The sequence below is a fragment of the Lutra lutra genome, chromosome 1 (assembly GCF_902655055.1).
Source record: "Lutra lutra chromosome 1, mLutLut1.2, whole genome shotgun sequence".
NCBI classification, from domain to species: domain Eukaryota; kingdom Metazoa; phylum Chordata; class Mammalia; order Carnivora; family Mustelidae; genus Lutra; species Lutra lutra.
This window is the reverse complement of record NC_062278.1, coordinates 20,267,148-20,288,216: the sequence shown is the minus strand read 5'-3', so window position 1 is coordinate 20,288,216 and position 21,069 is coordinate 20,267,148. Positions and strand designations below refer to the sequence as shown.

General features: G+C 35.4%; 1 pseudogene; it reads right to left on the bottom strand.

Annotated features, from left to right (window-relative positions):
• Positions 1-524: 524 nt before the first annotated feature.
• The window catches only part of LOC125092823 (39S ribosomal protein L1, mitochondrial-like), a 141,805-nt pseudogene continuing 121,260 nt past the window's right edge, over positions 525-21,069 (bottom strand).

Sequence of the window (21,069 nt, the reverse complement as noted above, 5' to 3'; positions counted from 1 at the left end):
TGTATATATATGTATATTATATATGTGTGTATATATATAATATACTACATATACATGTGTATATATATATATATATTATATTTAAAGACATAAGGCATCTACAGGGGCTGCATTTATAATGAGATTTTTTCTTCTTACAATTTTAAAATATCAACAAAATAATGGCTGATATTATTGTCTTTTTCAGTATTGTGATCTTTTTGTAGTCAGTCAGAAAACTTTATTTGCCCATTTTTGAATTTGTTGTGTTTCTTTTCTGCTGCTAAATTTTATATTCAAATATGATGTTCAAGAAAAAGACACCAAATATAAAAATTATGCAGTTTTATAATTTTCTCTGTTCCTTCAAATCCAGTGAAAATAATTTTATAATTGAACAATTTTAGGTAACATCTTTTTTTTACTTTCTTTGTTTTCTGCTTATTCAGGCAACAATGACCTTAGTCATAAGTCTTCACTTGAAGTAGGAGGGAAAGGTGTATCATAAGGATTCCCAAACTCAGAGGTCTGTTCTGCAAACTTCATCAATACTCTTTGCTCATTGGCCACTGTTCAGTCATTTGATCCATTGTTGCTATTTTGGTCTCTAGAAAAATTTTCCTCTCTTCATCAGCCTTAATTCCATAACCAAATTTATTTTATTGTTATTTATTTATTTATTTTTGTTTTGTTTTGGTGCAAAATGGTGGTTTTATTAAAGCATGGGGACAGGACCCATGGGCAGAAAGGGCAGCTGCCTCATACCTAATTTTAAATAATTCAAACATTTTGGCGATATCACAACCAATTGAATTTCAAATGAGCTTTGAAAAAAAATATATATATATTTTAAGTTTCTTCTTTAATGGATTGATGTCACACATTATTTCTGAAACAGCTTCATAAAAGCCTGAATGAATTTCATCATCCAAAAGCCCCTGAATCAGATTAGTTCCTTTTGTATTCATACCTCTGTTTTCTTCTGCTATTTTATCTCTAATGTATTCACTGTGAATATAGTAACTTTATTGATTTCTACAACAAATGAGTATGAGAAACTAAGAATACTGGCCAGTGACTCCACATTTTTTTTTTTTTTTATTCAAGTGCTGTATATCCAGTATCAAGTTGGGATAATTACCTTGCTTTGAATTAGTGAAGTCCAGAATTTGAAATTCTTTACTTTCTTCACAGTGTATATCTGCAAAGGGTATTTTAAAAATTTTATTTATTGAAGGCTTTTACTTATGAGAGAGAGAAAGAGAGACAGAAACAGGCTTCCCTCTGCATTAGGAGCCCAACACGGGGCTCAATGCCAGGACCGTGGGACCAAGACCTGAGCTGAAGGCATACACTTAACCAACTGAGCCACCCAGGTACCCTAAGGAGCTATATGTGTTTTAGATATAGATCCTCAGGATTGCTTTCTGTAGAGTCTATTTTTTCTAATTCATCATTTTTTTTTTCTTTTCTCTCTCTCTCTCTTTTTAATCTGATATTTTGCTGTGACATTTTTTTTTGTGTGTGTTGTTTTGCAGGCTTTATAGCAGCAGAAAAATATTTGATGAGCACTTGAATGTTTACAGAATAAGGATAAGGAGATATTTGATAAGCCATCTTAGAAAAAACTATGCTTTTGCTGATTTATCAAGCGTCTATCAAGGCATCTGAGAGCTACCATCATATTTTCCATTTTGGATTACGTTGAACCTTTTTACTTTCAAATTTGCCAAAACAAAGTTCTCTTTATTATAGATTCTAATTTTAACTATTTTTATATTATATGGATTCTGCTATATGAAAAGTTCCAGATTAAAAGTAAATCATTCTCTTTTCTTTATATTGATGGGAGAGATTAAGGATGTGGATGATTTGATTTTGGCACAATGTGATCATTCAAATAATATCTATCAGAACTGACCCTACATTTCTCAATACTCTAGCCATCTTTAGGAACACATTTCTCTGGAGTTTTCAAGATTAGAAAAATGCATGGCTAATAGCAGCTACTCAGCGTTCTGTTAGCAACACTATGAACACATTTAAACTCTATATGATAACAGAATAATAATTGGACTTCATTCTCATATTGCCATGGAATTGTGTTTTCTTTTATTTTATATGCTGCACTTGCTACTGTAAGTCTTCTTGAAGTTCATGTTCTGAGTACATTTTGAAAAGCAAGGAATAGACTAGTGTTACAACAAGAGGATGGTGAGAGTGGGGAGCACTAAAGGGGAATGTATTTGTTAAGTGGAGAGTATGTATTGCTGGAAAGTAATTTGGTACCTAATGTGTTAAAAATTCAAATACATTTATCTATCTATGCATTATTTTATATATAATATGTGTGTATATATATATATAGATAGATAGATACATATATACGTGTATACCTGTATACACATATACATGCACATTTGGAGAACAAAACCATACAACTATTTCTGAGGGGAAAAATACTGTACTTTCTTTAAAGGATTTATTGTTTTCATTTTAACTAAACGAACAGTAAAATTAAAGTTTCATTCTTCTCTCCTAATTTTATTTGAGATGGCTGCACAAACTCCTAAGTTAATTGTTTCTCCTCCTGTAACTCCTAATGAATTTATAATGCAGTGAAGAAAAGGTCTTTCCCTTTGTTATCTCATATGAACAATTAAATTCTTCATGATTGCTCCAAATCAGTTTCAAACCTTGACTTTTATATTTACATGTTAAAAATTGTCTTGCTTCCTATAATCATATATATATACTATTTTGTTTGTTTGTTTCTCCCTCTCTTCTATAAGGTATATACGATGGTTGTCATTTCAGAATTCAAGTTAAGTCTGGTACTGACACTGATCCTAGACATAACCGATATGTGAAATCAGCACAACTACCCACCATAATAATAAGAAACCAATGAATAAGAATTCTGTGTGATATCTCTAAGCAGCATTAACTGACTTAATAGCATACCAGGAATGCAAAATCGCTTGAATTGTTGAAATACGACTTGGTAATTTGTCTTTTCCCCATTAGGCTTAATGCATTTTGATAGTTAGAATGAAGAAGAGAGAACAAACTATAATAGGGCCAGTGAATAAACCTGCATTGCTGTCATTAATATCAAGCCATGGTGACTAAGTATTCGGCACATGAATAATTATTACTCTTGGCTGAGAGGGTTGAGAACATTACTAGGGAATATTTGCATTTTTATGGTTTTCAGAAGTTTTTTTGTTTTTTTTTTTTTTTTTACATTATTTAGTTTTCTATCTTTGTCTATAGCACTCAAAATGCTCCTCGATAAAATCTTCAATTATTCGTTGTTAATAAGTCTATTGAATACTATTTTTGCAATGGAGTTTTTTGTTTTGTTTTGTTTCTGTTTTTTTTTTTTTTTTTTTGTAGCTGTTGACAATGTCAAAAGCCTAATAAAACAATTCCTTGTATAAATTTAAGATCTTCATTGCCACTCTGGTGAATCTCTATTTATCTGAAATATTTGAATAATTCTGTGTAAAGCCCTATAATTTTGTTTGAAGAAAAAAAATCAATTAAACTTAGTATAGTATGTTGTCAATTTTTGAAGACCCATTTTGAAGGTCATTAAAAATTATTTTAAAGAGGAGCGTCTGGGTGGCTCAGTCAGTTTAGCATTCTACTCTTGGTTTTGGCTCAGGTTATGATCTCAGGGTCATGAGATTGAGCCTTGGGATAGGCTCCAGGCTCAGCACTGAGTCTGCTTGAAATTCTCCCTCTCCCTCTGTTCCTCTCCCCACTTGCATGCAACTTTCTCTCTTTTTATCCTTCTAAAATAAATAAATAAATAATAAATAAATACATAAAATCTTTTTGAAATTATTTTATTAATTCAATTTTAAAGACTTTATTTATTTATTTTGACAGACAGACAGACCCAAGCAGGGGGAGCTTTTGTAGGCAGGGGGAGAGGGAGAAGCAGGGTTTTTCCCAAGCAGTCAAATATTTGGCTAATACATTCTGTTCAGAGCCTATTATAATAGCCTTTCAACTACAGTTTGCCTTCATCTTCAAAAAGACACAATATACTTTATCTGACAATTTATGGGATATAACAGCCTTGGCATTACACACAATATTTGCATATAAGATATTAACCATATCCACCTTCCTCTAGAAACACAAATATATCATCACAGCAATGACCTCTTTCTCTAAGTAGATTCATTTACCATATGGATCAAGGACATCCAAATACTCACAAAGGAGCTCTAGAAAAAAAAAAAAAAGGGCCATTGCCCCAGATAAAGACCACTACTTCATTAAAATTTCTGCATGTTATTTGGTCAATTAAAAGCACTTAATCCTTAACATTTTCAAGAAACAGCTATTGAACATTTCATCATCCATAATATAATCACAAACATTAATATTAATACTTTAAGCCATAGTGGGTTCTGAAAGAGACATATTCCTGATTTAAATATTTTCTTAAGCCTAGAAGTGCTGTTATTCAGAAACTGACCCACTTTGAATGCCCGCCTTCCATTACAATAGTCTAGAGTCTGTCCAAATTTCAATATAACAGATACTCCATTAGCGTCTCCAAGAAACTTTTTTACTCTGCATGGTATAGGAACCTCCTTTTATGCCACCTAAATTCTTTGGACCACCTATAGTAGCTATAAATTTCTCATAAACTTCTGATGCAAGAAACTGCCATTCTTGGCTGCATGTTACCTGACATGAGATAAGTAATTGCTAGATATATACATGGATCTTATTGAAAGTAGTCCTTTCACAGGCATTGAACAAGGGACCTTTATATCCTGCTGCCCATTGTGAATTAGGTCAGGAAGAAGCATTTCATAAGGCATAGCCACTTGGTAGATGAAAATAAAGCACCTATCCTGTGCCTCCTGGCATATCCTAAATGCAGGAGAAAATGGCTTTCTCATCCTCAGTCCCTTCCTAGATGTCATGATACTGAATGAAGTCATCTCTCTACCAAATCCCTTGGCTACATGAGAATCCATTAGTATCAACTTATTGTATATCAAAGAAAATTCATATACTTTATGAATGTCAGCACCACCATTACATGTTCTAGAAGCCCCAGGGAGTTGCTGTCATCTGCTCCTTAACCCCATCTCTCATCAAGGACAAGAAAGATGGAGTCAACACAATTGGCCAGACTTTGAGTAGCAATTCTTGACAATAGATGCCCTGACCAACGTCAGCCCCATCTGTACATTTTTGTAGACTCTTGTACCATTGCCAATGGCATGGTCATCTGGTCTGGCCAATCACCAAAACAAGAATTCCTTTTGGTTGCCTCATTCAAGATAAAGAACACTAGAAATCTCTTCCTTTGCAGATACCCAAAATTCAAAGCACAATACAAGTCTCATTAAGACACTTATACCCTTTGGAGTTTGAGATATCATTGACAGTAACAAAAGCACATATTTTACTTCTCAAGAACTGAGCTCTTGAACAAGGCATTCAATGGAAATTCATTTCCATTATTAGCCTCAACCTACCAACCTTGAAGAGTGCCAGCCATATGTTTTATTTAAATAAAATTTAATTAAATGAAACACGGTGCATTTCAGCTACCAGTCAAACATCAGGGGTGAATTGGAGAAAAGTGGGTCCCTTTCTGATGTTTGACTGCTAACAGCTTTCAAAACCCACCTCTCCTTTTCACCTGTTAGCAAACAAAAAAATAAACCCAAGTGATTCCTTCTCTGGCACTGACAAGAAGATCAAATCATGTAGGTGGCTGGTCCATACGGTAACCCTCCCTCAGACCTACCCCCTAATCACAATAATAACTAAAACAATTCTTTGCTCTTTTCTTTTTCAATCATTTTCAGATATGCATGGGAGTCTCCCCTAGAGAACCTCATTATATGAGGAATAAAAACTTTCAATATTGTCTTGGGGTGTGTGTGTGTGTGTGTGTGTGTGTGTAGTATGTACATTTTATATATAATATAAATATAATATATATTTCTATATTTATGAAAAATATTTATACCTATATGGAAAATTTATTTTTTTAAATGTGATTGAAGTTAGCAAATGCAAAGGAGTGTTACATAGGTAGTGGAGGTTGTATATTACCAGGAAGGGAAATATAGAAAATATCCAAGGGATTGGAAATGTATTTCTTAAGCTGAGTGGTGGTCATATTAATAGCCATTATTCTTTCTCAAATTCTTCTCATTAATTTTAATGTTTAGAGTCAACAGTAGAGTACATATAGGAAATACAATCAATATTCTACTTATTGAAAAAGTGAAAATAAAAATTTAATTTGGAACAAAGACAAATTTTAGGCATTGGAAAGGAAATTTAAAATGTTTTAAAGATTTGTAGGGGTGGCTGGGTGGCTCAGTAGGTTAAAACCTCTGCCTTCGGCTCAGGTCATGATCCCAGGGTCCTGGGATCGAGCCCCGCATCAGGCTCTCTGCTCTGCTCAGCAGGGAGCCTGCTTCCTCCTCTCTCTCTGCCTGCCTCTCTGCCTACTTGTGATCTCTGCCTGTCAAATAAATAAATAAAATCTTTAAAAAAAAAAAAAAGATTTGTAATTGTACATAAAAAATATCCATAGCAACAAAAATAAGATATCTAATGGATAATTATCATTAGAATTTGAATTATTTCCCGTCTATTTATCACATGGTAATATTATTTCCAATACTGAAAAATTATTTTTTAAAGATTTATTTATTTATTTGAGAGAGAAGCAGAGAGAGTGTGTGCATGCATGCGGAGAGGAGCAGAGAGAATCTTCAAGAAGACTTCCTGCTGAGCGCCATCCCCTATGCGGGGCTCGATCCCATCACCCATGAGATCATGACCAGAGCTGCAACCAAGAGTCAGAGGCTTAACCTACTGAACCACGCAGGTGCCCCTTCAACACTGAAAAATGTAAATGTTAAGTCAAGCTAGAATATTTTTGTGTGACCTAGGAAAAAAATAATAAAACACTAATGGTGCACATTGTCAATGTGTTTAATGCAGATTATAATTTTTACATACTATGAAATTATGTTTGAATGTCACTAACATATTCTGGATTTAATATCTTCTACGTATTAGATTTAAAGTCAGAGTTCATAGGTAATATCTTTGCCATGTTAAATAATTTCTATGACCCTCCATTTCTCCATCCATAAAACAAGGATAACAAAAACCTTTGTAAAAGGTTTGCTATAAGAAACAAGAGGTAATAAAAGTGAAAATGACTTTCACAGTGTCTGACTTACACATGGTATTCAATAAATTTTTGGCATGATTTAAGAACACTCTTAAAGATAGAAAATATTTAAAATATGTGTGTGCTCCAGTGCTCCCTAATGAAATATCCTAGAAATGTGTCCTGCCTTGTAAACACCACCATGAATTTAGACTGTTAATTAAACAGCCACAAGTTTAGGACTAACCAGGAGGGCCAGCATGATGAATTCCGTGAGACGGGAATCCGTGAACTCCTCGGAATGTATAATACCGTGATTTTAGTATTCATGTAGGTCTCAGGAACAAAATTCATTTATGGGGGGTGGGAGGGATGACAAAAGATTGGCTTCTAGTTGTAATGAAATTGATTCCAAATGTCATATTAGTATTAAAGACTGAACTCATGTCAGACTTCCTGACGCCTTGACTTGATTCCATGCCATCTCTGATTCATATTTGAATCACACCACTCCTACCCTTAAATTTTTTTATGGATCTGTCTTTCCACATCGATTTGTATCTTCTACCTGATTTCTGTAAACAGATAATGATCTTGGGCAGAAAAGAATGGGAATTCTAAGTCTCCCTAGGACAGGGGTCACCTCCAGTGGAGGGGACTAAGGAGCTTCTAAGGGAAGATGACCAGGTGGTCAAACAGAATGAGGTCTGCGGGGTCAGCCACAGTGTGAAACAGCAGCGCTAGCGCACAGTCCTTAAGGAGATCATCATTGCCTCCGGGGTGGCTGACCTTGCTAGTTGCTGCCTAATCTGGATACATTTAAGATTGAACTCCGATGCTTTTTGAGACCCACTGGGAAATGCTTCAGTAAAATAGGCTTACAGAGATGCTGCCTGATACTGATCTTCATTCTTATCCTTAGCTCTATCCTGGCATAAGAAATTTGGGCATCGCGAAAGACAGAAGAGAGGTTGTTTGTAGCTTTCTTGTGAAACTTTACCTTTATTCCCTAAGGCCTGACTTAAAACACTTTTTTTTTTCTTCCCCTGTAGTTTAGCCACAATTCCCAAATGGAACTTTTAAAGTGTCTAAAAAGAACATGATTTGGAAGGCTATAGGGAAAACAATTGACTATAGTTTAATCTGCAAGAGAGAACTGTAGGTGTTACAGAAACTCATTTATCCTCTCTATCTTCATTCATTCATCTGTTCCTCCATTTATCTATCTCTTTAGCTCTCCGTCTATCTTTCTATTTGCTTAGATGATGCTAGCATATTATTTAAGCTATTTTCAGTTCTGTTAGTGAAAAGAAATGAGACCTCACTCACTTAAAATAGATAAAATTAACTGTAGATAAAAAGGACACTCATAAATGCTTTAAGTTAAAAAGAACTAATAAGTTGCTTCCCTTTAGAAAGTGCCTAACATGGGGCACCTGGGTGGCTCAGTGGGTTAAGCCGCTGCCTTCGGCTCAGGTCATGATCTCAGGGTCCTGGGATCAAGTCCCGCATCCGGCTCGCTGCTCAGCAGGAAGCCTGCTTCCTCCTCTCTCTCTGTCTGCCTCTCTGCCTACTTGTGATCTCTCTCTGTCAAATAAATAAATAAAATCTTTAAAAAAAAAAAAAAGAAAAAAGAAAGTGCCTAACATTTCATTCTTAGAAAATTACACTGAAAATTTAAGATCCTTAAAAATTCTTTCAGGGAAGTTCTCATTGTTATGAAAGAGATTATTAGTAAACTGGATACAAAGAGGGAAACACCTCAATGCATCTAAAAATAGTAGGCATACCTACTTTCAGTTTCTTCTTTTTGCATACTAAATGAGTATCTTTTTCTCAGATGGAAATAATATTATTAAATCCTGGAATTAGCCTCTGGAAAATTGGCCTCTGAAATTTCACATTAATTTTTTATCTAACTAGAAATTTTTAAGTGTTTCATATATTACTAATATTATTAATTCATGTCTTTCAATAAAGTTGAATTATAATGCAATATATTAATACATTTTATTATCATTGCTTTAAAAATCTATAATTGACTATTGTCATTGGTTTAAGTACCTATAATTGATAATCATAAAGGAAATACTGGTAATTATTTCAGACCACGACACACCAAAATATATGGTTTATTAGGTACATAACAATTTTGCATCAAAATGCAATTAACCAAACACAATTTGAAGACCTTAAAATATTTTTTTCAAAAGCATAGAATCTAACAGAAGATCCAGGTTTTGATGATGTCACTAGACAATGCAACATTAAGGTTGTTCGTGACTGGTAAGTAGTAAAATTAGAGCCCGTGAGCATGGTTGAGTCTAGAAAAATATCTTTGCTTGTGACTAGTGAATTGGCTTGAAAAAGAACATTTCTAGCAAAAATAGAAAAGGCACAATGTTAAGATGATTAAAAATTATTGATCATAACTAAATCAAATCTATCATCATCAATGGTGGCAAAGAGCTGGAAGGCTTGCTTGTTCTTAGCATTCTCACTTAGCATAGTTTTTCTGAATGTGTTCAGTCCTTAAAATGCTTGAGTGTGATATCTGCAAACAGATTATCAAAAGATGGTCACTTCTCCACACCCTACATGCTTACTTTAGATAGTAATTGGCTGAAATACCTTGACGGAAATGCCTTAGCAGATGTTTCTGCTCTCTCTTTTGTAATTAAATATGCAAAACTTGTTTCTTTTGGCCTCTGAGTTTTGTGAGGTTTTTTGAAATAGTCTGCCAAATTGAAAAGACCTGTTCTGCCCTTTATAAAACAACACAGAGAAATGTTTATATTTTTAAGCCTGAAAAAAAAATGACTTGAAATTAATGAATTTTTTCCAAAATAAGTTAATAGATCACAAGCCACAAAAGTTAAGTTAATTGATTCTGGGAGTTTATTGTTACTGAGACCACTAATATCGCCCCTCCAATCAATGATATTTTTTTCCTAGGTTATATGGTTACTTTAACATCCAAATTTCTTATGTGATCTGAGTTTTACCTTGCACTGAAGTAAGATGCTATCTTTATTTCAAAGGGTCAGAGCTTATGACAGTGTCATCAAGTGTAACACAGTTTTTGATACATAGCATTTGAAAGACATAATCTATCAACATGTGTGTGTTTGTAAGATCATATCCATTTGCAAAATACTTATTTGGATTTATAGCAACCACAAATACCTGAATTTATCTTTACCCATTTTTCTTTGCACAACATATATTTGGTAGTTAAATGATTTCTCTGCTCAACTATAGCAGACTAACTAGTTGTTATGTTGCATAACATATTTGAAAAAGACTAGAGCTCTAAAACACTCTAAAAGGTAGAATATTATTATTATTTTTGTTAGCTTCACAATTTTAGAAAGCAGTCAGTCTGGCTGATCTCAGTACCAGTCAGTGTCAACATTCACTAACATTCTCATCTGTCTCATTGTAAAATTTAAACCAAAATTCACTGACTATACTTCATGGGGCTGGTAAAAGAGAAATGACTTAAACATTTTTTTTTTTCTCTCTCTCTCCAAGTACTTTAGCATGGAATTTGTTTTTCTGTACCTCTAAGCGAAAATTCATTTGAAAAAAACAGATTCCTGTTTTTAAAGAAAACTAGAAGTGTTATAATCAATTATAAAAGATATACTTGGTTGAATTTTATATACAAATGCATTTTAGTTGTAATCTCAAATTTATTTCAGATTGGATTTATATAAATTTATCCTTTTATCCTGTTTATCAAAAAAATGAGTCATCATTTACTGATATGTAAATAGTTTTGTTTCTTCACAGTTGCCATCAGAAATATTTTAACCCAGGGCACCTGGGTGGCTCAGTGGGTTAAAGCCTCTGTCTTTGGCTCAGGTCATGATCTCGGGGTCCTGGGATCAAGTCCCGCATTGGGCTCTCGGCTTGGCAGGGAGCCTACTTCCTCCTCTCTCTCTGCCTGCCTCTCTGCCTACTTGTGATCTCTGTCTATCAAATAAATAAATAAAATCTTAAAAAAATATATTTTAACCTTGTATAAATTTTACAGTTAACCTAGTTACTTTCAAATAAAGCATCGGTTCATTACTGATTTTTATTTTATTTTTTTTTTAATTTATTTATTTGACAGACAGATCACAAGTAAGCAGAGAGGACGGCAGAGAGAGAGAAGAGGAGGAGGCAGGCTCCCCGCCAAGCAGAGAGCCCGATGTGAGGCTCGATCCCAGGACCCTGGAACCATGACCTGAGCCGAAGGCAGAGGCCTCAACCACTGAGCCACCCAGGCGCCCCCATTACTGATGTTTTAAAAAGACATGTAGTTATTGAATATATATTAAATGCCAGATGCTGTAAATACCTTATTGTCAACTCTTTAATAAAGCTATGTAAATAAAGCATCATTGTTGCACTTTTTAGATAGAATGTTTCTGAAGAACTGAAGAATTTTCAGATAATATGTATCATTTCAGTATATAGAAATTTAATCCAGCATACTTTCCACTATAGCATGGTGTAATGTAATACTGCTGCTCTTAGAAATGCTATTCTTTTAGTGGCAGAAAACGTTGGTTTTAAAAGGCATTAATTTTGTTAGAATTTTTAATGGATAATGAGGTACACTATTGGCTTTTTTACAGTAAAAACCAAGCAGCTTATAACTCTGATCATTCTTAGTTTCAGTTCAAGAATCAAGAAAATTTATCTTAGTTAATCAAGAAAATAATCAGGAAGATGTTACCTAACTGTGTTTTAACCCAGACAAAAGATTAGCTATATGATTTGATTAAAGCCTATTAATTTTTTTCTAATAAGTATTAGCATTTATTTTACAAAAAATGTTTATAAGTGTCTATTACAGAAACTAGCAGCTTCCCCTCATAGATATCCCCATACCCAGAGGGTTTGTTTAATCCCTTCTTCATATAGTTCTTCTGATTATTTCCTCCATAATCTAAATAATCTGACTAACATTAATTAGATATGTAAATCCTAAAAATATAAGCAAATATTATCTGTATGTGTGTTTTATATCATATGCAAATATGATATATATGTATATAATATATCTTAATTTCATATATATATGGACCTGAGAAAATAGACCATGAAAGTAAGGTTGATTTGACTTTCAAAAATCAGTGTACTTTACTGCATTAACAGAGGAAAATTATTATAAGAAAGATGAGACATGCTTTGCTGACTTGAAAATGGAGTGGACCAAGTGCCAAAGAACGTGGCCAATAGCAGTTTAGTGGCTTCTGCTGGTTAGCAATAAAAAAAACTGGAATCTCAGACTTGCAAATGTAAAAAGAACAGAAGGGTACCTGCGTGGCTCAGTGGGTTAAAGCCTCTGCCTTCGGCTCAGGTCATGATCTCGGGGTCCTGGGAATGAGTTCATCAGGCTCTCTGCTCGGCAGGGAGCCTGCTTCCCATTCTCTCTGTCTGCCTCTCTCAGTGGTCCCAAACTCCTCATTGTTTGGATAATTAGCCTCTTGCCACGTGTAGGCTCAGAATTCCACAAATGTCTTGAGGGGAACTGGCAGAGTTTGGGTATCAGTTTCTTATTATTTCCTTAATATCCCAGTCCTCAGGCTCTTGTCCTTGGCCTAAAATCAGCCAAATTCCTGAAGGAAAATGTAGGTGAAAATACAAGTTCACTGTTCCATATGGTTTGCCTTTATTTTGAAATTATTATTTCAGGTCTTCTTTCTCTTAGAATTCCTCTGTTGACTTGATGATAGAGAAGTTATTTTTTTCCATGGTTGTTTTCAACAGAGGCATTAATTATTCTATGGCAAGCTGCTACATCATAACTTAATATACAATTTTTTAAAATTTATTTTCAGCATAACAGTATTCATTGTTTTTGCACCACACCCAGTGCTCCATGCAATCCGTTCCCTCTCCAATACCCACCAACTGGTTCCCCCAACCTCCCACCCCCCGCCCCTTCAAACCCCTCAGATTGTTTTTCAGAGTCCATAGTCTCTCATTGTTCACCTCCCCTTCCAATTTCCCTCAACTCCCTTCTCCTAACTCCCCATGTCCTCCATGCTATTTGTTATGCTCCACAAATAAGTGAAAACCATATGATACTTGACTCTCTCTGCTTGATTTATTTCACTCAGCATAATCTCTTCCAGTCCCATCCATGTTGCTACAAAAGTTGGGTATTCATCCTTTCTGATGGAGGCATAATACTCCATAGTGTATATGGACCACATCTTCCTTATCCATTCATCCATTGAAGGGCATCTTGGTTCTTTCCACAGTTTGGCAATCGTGGCCATTGCTGCTATAAACATTGGGGTACAGATGGCCCTTCTTTTCACTACATCTGTATCTTTGGGGTAAATACCCAGTAGTGCAATTGCAGGGTCATAGGGAAGTTCTATTTTTAATTTCTTGAGGAATCTCGACACTGTTCTCCAAAGAGGCTGCACCAACTTGCATTCCCACCAACAGTGTAAGAGGGTTCCCATTTCTCCACATCCCCTCCAACACATGTTGTTTCCTGTCTTGCTAATTTTGGCCATTCTAACTGATGTTAGGTGATATCTCAATGTGGTTTTAATTTGAATCTCCCTGATGGCTAGTGATGATGAACATTTTTTCATGTGTCTGATAACCATTTGTATGTCTTCATTAGAGAAGTGTCTGTTCATTTCTTCTGCCCATTTTTTGATATGATTATCTGTTTTGTGTGTGTTGAGTTTGAGGAGTTCTTTATAGATCCTGGATATCAATCTTTTGTTTGTACTGTCATTTGCAAATATCTTCTCCCATTCCGTGGGTTGCCACCAGTATTCTTCAAAGAGCTGGAGCAAATAATCCAAAAATTTGTATGGAACCAGAAGAGACCCCGAATCACTAAGGAAATGTTGAAAAACAAAAATAAAACTGGGGGCATCACGTTACCTGATTTCAAGCTTTACTACAAAGCTGTGATCACCAAGACAGCATGGTACTGGCATAAAAACAGATACATAGACCAGTGGAACAGAGTAGAGAGCCCAGATATGGACCCTCAACTCTATGGTCAGTTAATCTTTGACAAAACAGGAAAAAATATACAGTGGAAAAAAGACAGTCTCTTCAATAAATGGTGCTGGGAAAACTGGGCAGCTATATGTAGAAGAATGAAACTCGACCATTCTCTTACACCGTACACAAAGATAAACTCAGCGTGAGACAGGTATCCATCAGAATCCTAGAGGAGAACATAGGCAGTAATCTCTTCGATATCAGCCACAGCAACTTCTTTCAAGATATGTCTCCAAAGGCAAAGAAAACAAAAGCCAAAATAAACTTTTGGTACTTCATCAAAATCAAAAGCTTCTGCACAGCAAAGGAAACAGTCAAGAAAAAAAAAAATTAACATACAATTTTTTTAATAAAATCTATTCATTTAATAAAAACACAGCATTACTTTATATGATAAAGAAGAAATGACATGTTGATTAATATACATATTGATTTAAAATATGCATATTAATTATATCTGAGGATATGGTGTAGTTAATGTGTAATTCTTATAAATTTTTCTCTGCCTCTAAACAAAGGACATGCTTAAACAATTAGGAACTTGGAGGTTATTGTTTTACAGTTAAACTCAGGATGTTTAAGCTATTTTTAAATATTTATTTATTTGAGAGAGTGAGTGCACAAGCAGGGGAAGGAACAAAGTGACAGGGAGAGAAAGAATACCAACCAGGCTCCCCACTTAGCGAGGAGCCTGATATGGGGCCTGATCCCATAACCCCAAGATCATGACCTGAGCCAAAATCAAGAGTCTGACACTTAGCCGACTGAGACACCCAGGCAACCACATTTGGGTTACTTTTATAGAATTACAAGTGCTGGTGATGGAGAAGACCCTCAACACCTCACATCCAATTCTGGGTCACTTGGCAATGGAACTCTGACCTTGAGTGCCCTTGGAGACCTACCCTATCACAGACTGCATTTGGATTCCTTTCTCTTTCTTTCTTTTTTGTACGACATTCTTCCTTTTAAGAAAATATCCATATATTGACTAATATTAAAGAGAAACAAGTGTTGTCAAAACTGTGAAGAAATTGAAACGCTTGTGGACCACTGATGGGAATGAAAAATGGTGCTGCTGCTATGGAAAACAGTATAGAGTTCCTCAAAACATTAGAAATAGAACAACCATATAATCCAACAATCCTGCCCCTGGGTATTTATTCAAAAGAATTGAAATTAGAATCTTGCAGAGGCACTGCCTATGTACTCCTGTGTTCAATGTCGTGCTCTCCACAATAGCCAAGAAGGAAAACAAACAAAATATCCAACAATGGATTGATGGATAAAGAAAATGTGGTATGTACATACAACAGAATATTATTTGAAGTCTTAACAAAAGAAAACCTGGATTGCATAACAATATCTCTGAACCTGGACATTGAGTGAAATAAACCAGTCACAAAAGGACAAATACTGCTATGAAGTATCTAAAATAGCCACGTTCACTGAAGCAAAGACCAGAACCCTAGTTGCCAGGAATAGGGGTTAGTGAAAATGGAAGTCCATTGTTCTACGGACATAAAGTTCTCATTATGCAATATAAATAAGTTCTAGACATTTGCTGTACAACATTGTGCTTATAATTAACAATATGGTATTATACTTCCAAAAACTTATTATGAGAATAGATGTTAAGTGTTCTTAATACAATAAAATAAAAATGAAATTTAAAAATAATACATTATAATTAAATATTTATGATTATTCATGCTTTTTATTGACAAATATCAAGATGTCATTTCTTAGTAAACCAAGAAACTACAACACACCTTGCCTTGTAATTTTGGTGTCAGAAACCTCATAATTTTGTAAAATTTATTATTATACCACCCCTAAAACTATTAGATGTTTTCTTCTTTTTTAAATATTTATTAAATATTTGCTTCATATTATACATCACCAACAATTTTTGTCATGTTCTGACCTAATTGCTATATAAAAGTGGTATAATATCACAGAAACTATTAAAAGCATTTTAAGTCATAATAAATCACAAATGCTCTTTTCAACTTCCATATATGCAGAAAATATAATAGAGTATATAGAGAAAGTCAGGGCATGTGTTTTCTTTAGTCAACTTGTATATGCTCCTCCTTTTTTTTTTCTTCTTTTTCTTTCACAGACTCTGTGACAGATCTCTAAGCCTGTTAGGACCAAGAACTTTAGACTACTTCCACACAGGAAGAGAAAGACTGAAGGAACCCAGGACAGAATGGGAAGGAGGTGCTTCTAGAAAGGAGTAGAGATATTTGCTCATCAATCCAGTTATCAGAAAGAATGCCATAAACTTAAAACACTCTCTTTTTACCACTTACAACCAGTAACTTCAAGGCAGGAAGTTACTTCTCTATTTCTTTAATGGAGAGCGAAATGTTAATTTAATGTATTCATAAGAGAGTTTTATTTAAATTTTATTTCAAGCAAAGGAACAAATTTGACCACAATAAGTACAGTAATAGTGATAGAAAACCAAAGCTTACTAATGTTTATTAATTATGTGGCATTTGCATCTACTCAGCAAACTATCCACACCAATAATTTAAATTTTTATTTATAAGTAATGTAACTGAAGCTTAGACCAATTAAATGACTTTCTTAAGGTCACTCAGAAACGATGCTCCATAAGCGTTATGAGGTTGAAAACAGCAGAAAATTTAAAGCTTGTTTTTCAGAGAACTGTTCCTCTATCAGCTGTTATGTTTTTTTTCAGACCCTGCTAACAAATCTACCAGCTGTTTCTTCAGCAGCCTAGGAGCAAACAAGGCCCTGGATTCCTTCCCTACAGTAATGGGCCGAAGACATCATCCAGCTTATACTGGCTTTCAGATTGTGCCCAGAGCCTCTTCTCCTTGTCCTAAGATACCTCCTGATATCAGGGCTAAACTGTGCCTTATTCCACTGTTAAGTCTCCACCCCAAAGGGAACATGAGATGAATATTACATATATGTTTGCTCAAGGTACATGCTCTATCTTTCCTCATGAACAGTCTTAACTTTCCCTGCCCTCTTCATCAATATGAAAGTAATTTCCTATCCTGAATTCCCCCCTTTAAAAACCTCACTCTTTTAACACAGAACCTGAGAAGTCTTCGGAAGTCAGTCTGCTACTGCCTCAGGTTGCTGTCCTCTTAAAAAAAGCAAACTTTCTTTTCTACCAACACTTGTCTCTGGAATACTGACTTCCGAGCAGAGAGCAGCTGAACTTGGGTTTGGGTAACAACTTGAATTGCATGTGGTTTTGAAGAATTGGGTAGACACTAGCCCCTCAAAGTGAAGTGGCTAGCATCTACTGAATCTTCACCACAATCTGCCAATATGGAAACCCAACAATAAGAACAAAACATGTATTATCCCTTTGCAATATGAATACCATGCAAGAGAGTTTCAATATTGAAGCAGAGATGACTTTAGAACTCAAGATCTTTAGAGACTTCTAGTGTGGAAAAGCTAAGCTTTAGTGATCGGTAGCATTTTAGGTTTAGTTAAAAAAATATCTATAATAAATAGAAAATCGAAATAGTTATCTGCCTTGTGGAAATAAATATAATGTTAAATGCATCTTCGTGTCTGGGATATAGTTACCATGTTAAAAAGTACCCAGCAATAATACACTGGGCAGAGGTACCTGGATGGCTCAGTCAGTTAAGTTTCTGCCCTTTGCTGGGGTCATGATCCCAGAGACCCAGATCCGTCCAGCCCCTCTTAGGATCCCTGCTGAGCAGGGAGCCTACTTCTCCCTTTCCTTCTGTTTCTCCCCCAGCTTGTGCTCTCTCTCACTCTCTCAAATAAATAAATAAATAAAATCTTAAAAAAAAAAATGCACTGGGCTTTTTCCCCTAAGGATGTAGAGAATCTGCAGATTTCAAAGGGGCAAATAGAAAATAACTGAGCTGTAAAGTTGAGACATACTCATAGTCAACATCAAAGTTAGAAGTCTACAGCTCTTTCTAAAACTGAGCAAACTACAAGAATAAATAGTACTAGAAACTGCTTACTTAAATTTTTCCTTCTTTTTTTTTTTTTTTTTTTTAATTCCCTTCAATGATGTTGCTGGTCTCTAAGCATCAGAAAGAAAGAGCGTTATAGTTTTCATTTGCATTTCCCTGATGATCAGTGACTTTGATCATCTTTGCCTGGGTCTATTGACATCTATACCTCTTCCTTGGGAAAATAACTATTCAAGTCGTTTGCTCATCTTTTAATCTTTTTTTTTTTTTTTTTTTTTTTTTTTTTTAGATTTTATTTATTTGTCAGAGAGAGAGGAGAGCAAGCGAGCACAGGCAGACAGAATGGCAGGCAGAGGCAGAGGGAGAAGCAGGCTCCCCGCCAAGCAAGGAGCCCGATGCGGGACTCGATCCCAGGACGCTGGGATCATGACCTGAGCCGAAGGCAGCTGCTTAACCCACTGAGCCACCCAGTCGTCCCTAATCTTTTTTTTTTTTTAATAATAAGTAGTATAGGGGCGCCTGGGTGGCTCAGTGGGTTAAAGCCTCTGCCTTCAGCTCAGGTCATGATCCCGGAGTCCTGGGATCGAGCCCCACATCGGGCTGTCTGCTCAGCAGGGAGCCTGCTTCCCTTCCTCTCTCTCTGCCTGCCTCTCTGCCTACTCTCTCTCTCTCCGTCAAACAAACAAACAAACAAACAAACAAACAAAATAATAAGTAGTATATGTTCTTTATTTATTTTATTTTATTTTTTAGAGATTTTATTTATTTATTTATTTATTTGTCAGAGAGAGAGTACACAAGCAGGCAGAGTGGCAGACAGGTGGAGAGAGAAGAAGGCTCCCAGCCCAGCAAGGGGCCCAATGCGGGACTCGATCCCATGGGATCATGACCTGAGCCTAAGGCAGCCACCCAGGTGTTCCTCTTTATTTATTTTAGATAGTAACCCTTCTTGGATAAGATGTCTCCTCTTACCTGTCAGACTGGCTGCTATCCAAAAGGCAAAAATTAAAAAATAAAATAAACAAAAGGAAACAAACATTGATGAAGATGTGGAGAAAAGGGAACACTTGTGCACTGTTGGTAGGAACATAAATTGGTGCAGCCACTACGGAAAACAATATGGAGGTTCTTCAAAAAATTAAAATAGAACTATCATATGACCCAGCAATTTCACTTTTGTGTGGATTTATATGAAGAAAATGAAAACACAGATTCAAAGAGATATTTACATCCCATTGCTTATCGCAGCATTAGTGACAATAGCCAAGGTATGAAAGCATCTAAGTGCTCATCGAGGGGTGAATGGATAAAGCTATCATACACCCATGTACGCCCACACAATGGATATATTACTCAGCAATAAAAAAGAATGGAATCTTGGAGTGCTTGGGTGGTTCAGTCAGTTAAGCATCTGCCTTCATCTCAGGTCATGACCCTGGGATTCTGGGACCAAGCCCTATACCGGGCTCCCTGCTCAGCAGGGGCCTGCTTTTACCTCTTCTTTTGCTCCCACGACCCCCACTCCTCCATCCAGCATGTGCTCTCTCTCTCCTGGTCTCTCTGTCAAGTAAAAATTAAAATCTTGGGGCACCTGTGTGGTTCTGTCTTTAGGCATCTGCCTTTGGCTCAGGTCATGATCTGGGATCAACCTCTTCACCTGGATCCCTGCTCAGCAGATAGCCTGCTTCTCCCTCTCCCACTCCCCCTGTTTGTATTCCCTCTCTTGCTCTCTCTCTCTCTCCCTGTGTCAAGTAAATAAATAAAACCATTAAATAAATAAGTAAATTAATTAATTAAATCTCAAAAAAAAAAAAAAAAGAATGCAATCTTGTCATTTGTGACAACATGGTGGACCTAAAGGATATTAGGCTAAGTGAAAAACCAGACAGAAAAAGACATATACCATGATTTCATTTGCATATAGAATCTAAAAAACAAAACAAACCAGAAACAGACTCATAAATGTGGAAAACAAAATGATTGTTAGCAGAAAGGGAAGGGGTTGGGGAAGCTGAAATAGGTGAGGAGTATGAAGAAGTACAAATATCCTATTATAAAGTAAATCAGCGGATGTAATGCACCGCATAGGGACTACAGTCAGTAATATTACAATAACTGTATGATGACAGATGGTAACTAGACTTATCATGAGAATCACTTTGTACCACATAGAAATATTAAATCACTATGGGAGAGCTTGTCAGTTTGGGTGAGTGATTGATTATGGTACTCAAGTTCAAGGAGAGACAACACAGTGTTAGCTAATAACAGCCATGAGTCTCTAGCTAGATTTTCTCACAAAGAGTTGAATTCCTGGTCTCAGGCTAAAATAAGCATATCACTAATAGATTATTTTGATTTTTTAATAAATTTGTGTTTTTTATTAAAATGAGCACAAGTTGCATTGTTTTGTTGTTCATTGCAAATATGTGCAAAATGGTCCATTATTAAAATCCTAGTGTAGTAGACTGCTTTATTTTTTTTTTTAATTTTTAAAAAACTGTTAACATCTTTGTTGGAGTATAGTTAGTATACAAAAAACACAAACATGATTAATATATACAATTTAATGAATTTGAACATATCTGTACACCCATGAAACTATTATTACAATCAAAGCAATAGACATATCCGTCACATCCAAAAGCTGTGATCCCATTGTTGTGGTAAGATGCTTAACATGAGATAGAGCCTCTTAACAGATTTGTAAATACACAACACAGGATTGTTAACTGTAGGCACTATGTTGTACAACAGATAGCTAGAATTTATTCATCTTGCTCTATAGAGACTTTATAATTATTGACCAACAACTCTTCATTTCAGCCATCTTCCACTCCCTGACAAATATCATTCTCCTTTCTCCTACTATTTTGAATACCTCACATAAGTGGAATCATGCAATATCTGCAATATCTTTCTGCGACT